Here is a 6689-nt window from a genome sequence, read left to right as displayed (position 1 = left end):
CCTGCCTTCGAGACGGGGCTTCTCGTCCGGCAGCGCCGCTCCTCAGGAGGCGGAAGGCCGCGTCCGCGCTGTGTTGGTTCTCCGAGGCTGTCCCGGCGCGGGGTGTGAGGAGATTCCTGCCCAGTGAGCTGTCCGCAGGCCTTCCAGGGTGCGGGGTTTTCTGCAGGGGTGAGGCTTTGGACTTTTAGCGCGCTTTTATTGCGGCTGGTTATACCCTTTTCATCTTTAAACAGCTGCGGTAAGGGAGGAACGGAGAGATCAGTGGGTAAAAAGCATCCCCTGGCTTTCTGGTGTTCCGTGCTTTAGGCCGGCTCCGTCTTCCTCAGCGAAATTGGCCTTTTCCTCTAAACTCCAGTAAGTGGCAGAGTGTCACTCTCCAATAACTTGCGGTGTGTCACAGGCTGGGATCTGGCTTTGCAACTGTTCTGGGCAGGTACAAACCCGAGCTCTGGGCTATGTAAAACCAGGGGAGCCCTTTCCGTTGCCTACTACTATTTTTAATTTCCGCTGTTAATTTCTGTAGTTCCCCAGGGCTTTTTCTGCTAAACTGTCCATCACCTTTCCTGCGCTTCGATTTTGTTGGTTATGAATATGCTTTCTATGTGATTGCCCTCAGACTGGATTCTGCTTTAACAGTGGGAAGCTATTGTGCTTGTAAATGCAAGGATTTGGACTCACGTTTTTTTAAAACACAGCATCACATTTAGTTCCTTTGCCATCTTTAACAGGAGAATACCGTAGAGGTTTGTTTTCGGTTTACCTGCACACTGAAGGCCTTACAGGACTACAGATTAGTCATGGTCTATTCTTGAACAATAAAAAATTGGTTTTGGCTCCCTCTCTGCTAAAAATATAATCCATTGCTAACGATGGTGTTGAATTTGTAGTTTGATCATGAAGTACAAGCTTGTGTGAAATACTTTTGAGGCTATTGGGGCCTTAAGGATCTCCACCAATATAAATTAAAATTGTAAGAATAAAATCAGTGGTAGTTGTCAGCAGTTCCACTTTGCATAACTTCCTTCTCTGGTGCTGCAAGAACATGGTATTCCAGTTATAAAAGCGTTTTTTCAGCACTTAATTAATGCTCAACACACAGATTCAATACAATAGTTTTCTATTCTGATTTTGAATTTTGGAAATTTTGCCATTCAAAAAGAGTAAAGCCAAACACTGCTAAAATTCCTTGAGAAGTTTGCTTCTCTAGGGAACTAGGGGGAGAGAGGCTACTATTCAGTGATAGCATTAATCAACAATGAAAGAGAATAAAATCTTCTTCACTCAAGGGAGAGAAAAACTGCTAGGGATAGACTTTGAACAGATTTTAGCTCAATTTCATGCTCTCTGTCTGGTATTCCAAAGTTCACTTGTGCTTTGACAGTGGCAATTTCCTTCTCCTTCCAAGTGCAACGAGGGTTACTCCTTATTGTGCAGTAGACTGCCCTTTGCTTGGTTTATTTATTTGACTGGATTACTGTCCCTCTCGGGCGTTTTTACAGGGAGGTATGAGTGTGTCCTAGCCCTTCCTATGTACAACGCCCAGGCTCTCCAGTTGTACGTCACACTGTTGAGGAAGCAGGAAGATCCTTCAGGGAAGGCAGCTGCCTGAGCAGGTGAGTGTAAACGATTTATCTCCCTCAAAATCTAAAAAGAGGAGTGGGATCAGGGGTCATTTAATACCTTGTGCTGGGAACAGAGAAGGGAAGGGTGTCTTTGCAGACAGACTTGGAGGAAATTAATCCTCAAGTTTACGCATTCCTTTCTGCTTACTGGCTGACCTATGGTTTATTTCCAGACTAGTTTTCGCAATAATTTTTTTTTCTCAGTTCTTAGCAGCCTGATTTTCATAAGCGAATGTAATATAAAATATTTTTGTGGGGTTTTGCACTACATGTAGCTACCAATTTCAGTTGCTTCTGGTGTTTTCCAGATGAGATATGGATGTGTAGGCAGGGCTGATGCTTGCAAAAGCTTGTACGTATTTCATTGCCTTCTAATAAACTTTTTGTTTTGGCTGTGCAAATAAAGTTCATTATTTCCCGAGAAGACAACTTCTGCTGATACCTTAGCAGTATCCAGAATCTGCTTTAGAGAATATATTCAGAAAACTAGAGCATACAGAGCTCTACTGATGAGGGAGGCAGTGTCCAGATTTATACTGTGGCTATTAAAGGAAGCCTTTGGCGGTGGCACATTTGGCCTTATATATGCTTCAGATTAATCTATTTTGTTTGTGACAAGAGTCAAACTAAAATTAATAAAAGCAGTTTAAAACAAGACTTTATACCACAAAGCAGAGCTTCTTAGTTTCCTGCAAAGCCAAGTTAGAACAAGGCTGCATTGTAAAAGATTTTTATCACCTCAGATAGCATAGTATTTTGTGAAAAAGTCTTAGTTAAAATATGGAGAGTTGGTTTTTTGTGTAAGCAGAGAGTACTTGTATGCCAAAAGCGCTGCTAATGCCGTAAAAAACAAAAATAAGAGCCACAACACATAAGTATATGATGACCTCATGTGCCCTTTGATCTGCTATCTGCCTGACTTAAATGCACATATTATCATTACAGAGTTGCCAGTTCTATCAGGTGTATATTGCAGCAGATGATTTGGGCCCTTCCTATAGATTACCTTTCTGAGATAAAATTATACAAACACGTATAAAATTGTGTCTCATAGTGTTGATTTCCCAGGTTTTCATGAACCCCCAAATTCAAGTGGATTATGTTGCTCTCTCTCTGTGACTAACTACTTCTCATTTTTAGCTCATAATTTAAGTTATTCCATGGCCATCTGATTTCTTTTTTACTGCCCCAAAGAACAGCTTTACTTGCATACACTGAAAATCTAATAGGCCATAGAATAAGAAAATAAACATGTTCCTTAAATGTAGTATAGGTAACATACTGTAAATCCCACTCCAAAATTGCCTTAGGTTAGTGTATTTTGGTTTTTTTTAATCTGAAACCTAATCCTAATCACGTGCTCTGGACTTGGGTCCTTGATAAATTAAGCAAACAATAATCATATATTAGATTGTGAAGTGCAGCTATCAGTGCCATTTAAACATTTCCTCTGCATTGTTACTGTCTTTTGGTTTATTCTCTCTCCACACTACAATGGAATCTTTCTGCAGGGTTGATGTAAAGGTTTTGTTGACCTTGTAAAGGCTTTGGTGCAATTTGGCCAATAGTAATTGATAAGCCTGAAGAACCTATTGGGTAATTAAATACTTTATTTTTAGTCCTAATAAATTAGTAAAGAAACTGTTCTAATAAATATTTCTTCATTTGCACAAACATAGTGCAGAAAAAAGTGAAGTGGTGAATGAACACAAGTAGTTCAGATGGTGTCTGCTTTCGTTTTTGCAGTCTTTAATGTGGGTGTTGTTTATTTATAGAAGCAGGAGGCTAGAAGCTTAATTGGAATTTGCAGTCTGTGTGGGAGCTCTCATGAAGTTGGAGAAAGGCCATTTTTTCTCCAAATGGACTCCCCAAGATAGAGGACACTGAATATCAAATGGTTTTGGCCAACACAAGAACTGCTTTCCTTTCATATTATCTTTACTTTCCAACAAGCAATTTCTTATTTGTTCTGCCTCATCCTGTGAGTTCAGGATGAATTTGGAGAGGCCAGGTATTCTAGAGTGTCAATTTTGTCCAGTTATCTCACAAATAAAATTATTTGGCCTTAAGTCACTGTGGAAAATTTACATCATCAAGTTGCTTTTTCAGAAATACAAACAGAGTAAAACCAAAGTATTTACCTGTGACACTGATACTGACCTTCTGGATGAGATATGGACACAGTGTACTGTGATCCAAAGAATCATTGGTAAAAAAGAATTTATGACCTGAATATTTTGTTTCACAAGCATATATTCTCTTCGTGCTAGTTACTGTAGCGTTAGCAGTGTGTCTGCATTAGCAGTTTGGCTTGGAGCAGCAATGCAATTTTAAGCCAAATCTTTTGGTTGTCAAGAGCTGCCTTATGTTAAGTTCTCAGAGTGGTTTGAGGTGTACCATCTGAATGCCTTTCAGAGAAAACTAAACTGGGCACTGTGCTTCAAGTAAGCTTAGTGCCGCGGGCATTGGTTTTGGCTTGTGTATGAACCCGTCCAGTCATAAGGCCCTCTAGCTCGCACTTAACACTCATTTACCACTGAAGGGCTCTGAAACCCTAGAAAGCCCGTGGCATGCTGAGGAGCTCATATGCTATGTAAAGAGCTCAGTGCTCTGTATAGTGTTCTCATTTACACTATATCATTCTCATCATTTTTTAAGATGACTTTACACTCATAGGCATCCAGGAAAATGATACATTTTAATCAGTTAAACCAGATGCTGCCTTTATATTTTGTTGTCATAAATTCTACTCCTGTTTAAATAAAACTTTCCCAGTCTCTCATATCTTACCATAGTTTGTCGCAAATGACATGCAGCTGATTTTCATTCAAGTTGTTTTGCAGACGATTTAGGTTGACACTGCTGAGAAAAGCAGCAGTCCCCCTACTTTCATCTCTACCCTATCTCTCCATTGCTTCCAGTGCTATGCTATTCCTTTTTGTAAATATTGCCGTAAACCAGAGGGATAATTCAATCAGAAAGCAGATCTAGATTAAAACTAGCTTCTAGGGTTTGGGGGTTTTGTTGTGTTGTTGTAGGTGTTTTTTTGCTGTGTTGGGTTTAATCTGTTAACCACTGGCCAGACTTCTGAGATAAGATAGTTCTTACAGTGTGGGGGTATGTACAGTTAGGGTTCCCCCAAAGGTTAATTTTCGGCTTTCTTCTACTAATATCGCTGTGGCTGTTGCTGCCTGTATGCATGTAGGCCACCCCCGACATACTGGGTCCATTAATTTGGATAGGTATACCACCGGTTTCCTTTCTCTGCCCCATTCCTGAGTTAGGACTCCATGCGCTATCCCTTCTTTCATGTTTACAAAAAGGTGGAATGATTTTTCTAGGGAGTGGAGGGCTAAAACCAGAGCTTTTATTAGCTTCCGCTTCAATTCTTTGAATTGCTTTTGTTTGTCTTCTGTCCACTGTATTGGACCTTCTTTTACTAGTTTGTCATACAGAAATTTTACTGATTGAGTGTGTCCCTCAACCCATAGTCTACAGTACCCTAGTAACCCTAAAATCTTCCTTATTTCTCGTTTTGTTCTTGGGACACTTAATGCTGTAATCCCAGAAATTCATTCTGGATTCAGTTTTCTTTTTCCTTCACTAATTAGATGCCCTAAATACCTTACTTCCTTTTGTACAAACTGCAGTTTTGTCTTCGAGGCTCTTAATCCTTGTTCTCTTGAAAAATTCAGCAAATGTATCGATACCTCTCTGACTTTCTTCTCTATCTCTCCTGATACCAACAGATCATCTACATATTGCAAGATTCTTACTCCAGGTTCTGCCTGGAACTCCCCTAAAATTTTCTCTAGCGTTTGTCCAAATAGATTTGGGGATTCTGTGAATCCTTGAGGCAGGGAGGTCCAGTGGAGTTACTGCTTCCTCCCAGTGTCCAGATCTTCCCATTCAAAGGCAAATAAGTTTCTACTCTCCTCTGCTAATGAACAAGCCCAAAAGGCATCTTTAAGGTTTGTTACACTAAACCATTTATGATTATGTGATATTTTACTCAGGAGGGTATATGGATTCAAAACGACAGGGTGCTGAGTCTATACTCATTGATTGAGTTCTTGTAGGTCTTGAACTAACCTGTATGTCCCATCAGCCTTCTTGACCGGTAGAATTGGACTGTTGTAAGGTGACATGCATGGTTCCAACAATCTGTCCTTCAACAATGAATCAATTAGTGGTTTTAGACATTTCCTCCCCTCATAAGGTATGGAATATTGTTTTATCCTTACTGGCTGGTCCTCTTTAACTTCTCTTTTCATAGAGGGTATCTTTAGACCCCCTCTATTTCCTTCTTTAACCCACACTTGAGACATAATTCGCTTTTCATCGTCCAGGGTTAATTCAAAGATTTTGACTACAATCTTTCCATTTTCTGGGGCAGTACCTATTCCTAATTTGACTTGTAAATCTCTACCCAGCAAGTCTACTCCTGCTTCTGGTACTAATAAGACATCTGTTCTTATTGTCCTTTCATCGTCTCGTATTTCTACTTGTTCTATGATTGGTACTTTAAAACTTTCCCCTTTTGCCCCTACCACAGTAGTTTGCCTCTTGCTGACTTCACACCCATTAGGCAATTTCATAATACAGGATTTCTCAGCTCCTGAGTCTACTAAAAAGGTGTAAATTTCCTCCTGGGGGCCTAATTTTAAATTTATCAAGGGCTCACTAATTCTTTCTTCCCCCAGGAGGTAGAGCCCTTGACACTCTTCATCGGTAGCATATTCTTCCTGTTGACGTATTTTAAACACTCGTTGATCTCTCTCTTGCCTAGGACACTCTCTCTTAAAATGTCCTTCCTGCCCACAAGAGTAACACTTTCTGCTGTCTGGGGCTTCTGGTTTCATCCATATGGGCTTTTTGAGCAGTAGCAGATGGGCTCTCTGTATCTTGCTTCATCTCATCCCTGGCCATGGATTCTGGGGCACCCTGTCTTTAGTCTTTGTTATTTCTTTTACAGTCGCTACCATTGGTTTCGCTTTTGCCCTCTGCTTCTCCTCATCGCGCCTCACATATACCTTTTCTGCTTCTTGTAACAAGTCATTGATTCTT

Source organism: Charadrius vociferus, unplaced genomic scaffold (genome assembly GCF_000708025.1).
Source record: "Charadrius vociferus isolate BGI_N301 unplaced genomic scaffold, ASM70802v2 scaffold278, whole genome shotgun sequence".
In the NCBI taxonomy this organism is placed as follows: domain Eukaryota; kingdom Metazoa; phylum Chordata; class Aves; order Charadriiformes; family Charadriidae; genus Charadrius; species Charadrius vociferus.
The sequence above is the reverse complement of the archived record's forward strand: the minus strand, read 5'-3'. Positions refer to the sequence as shown.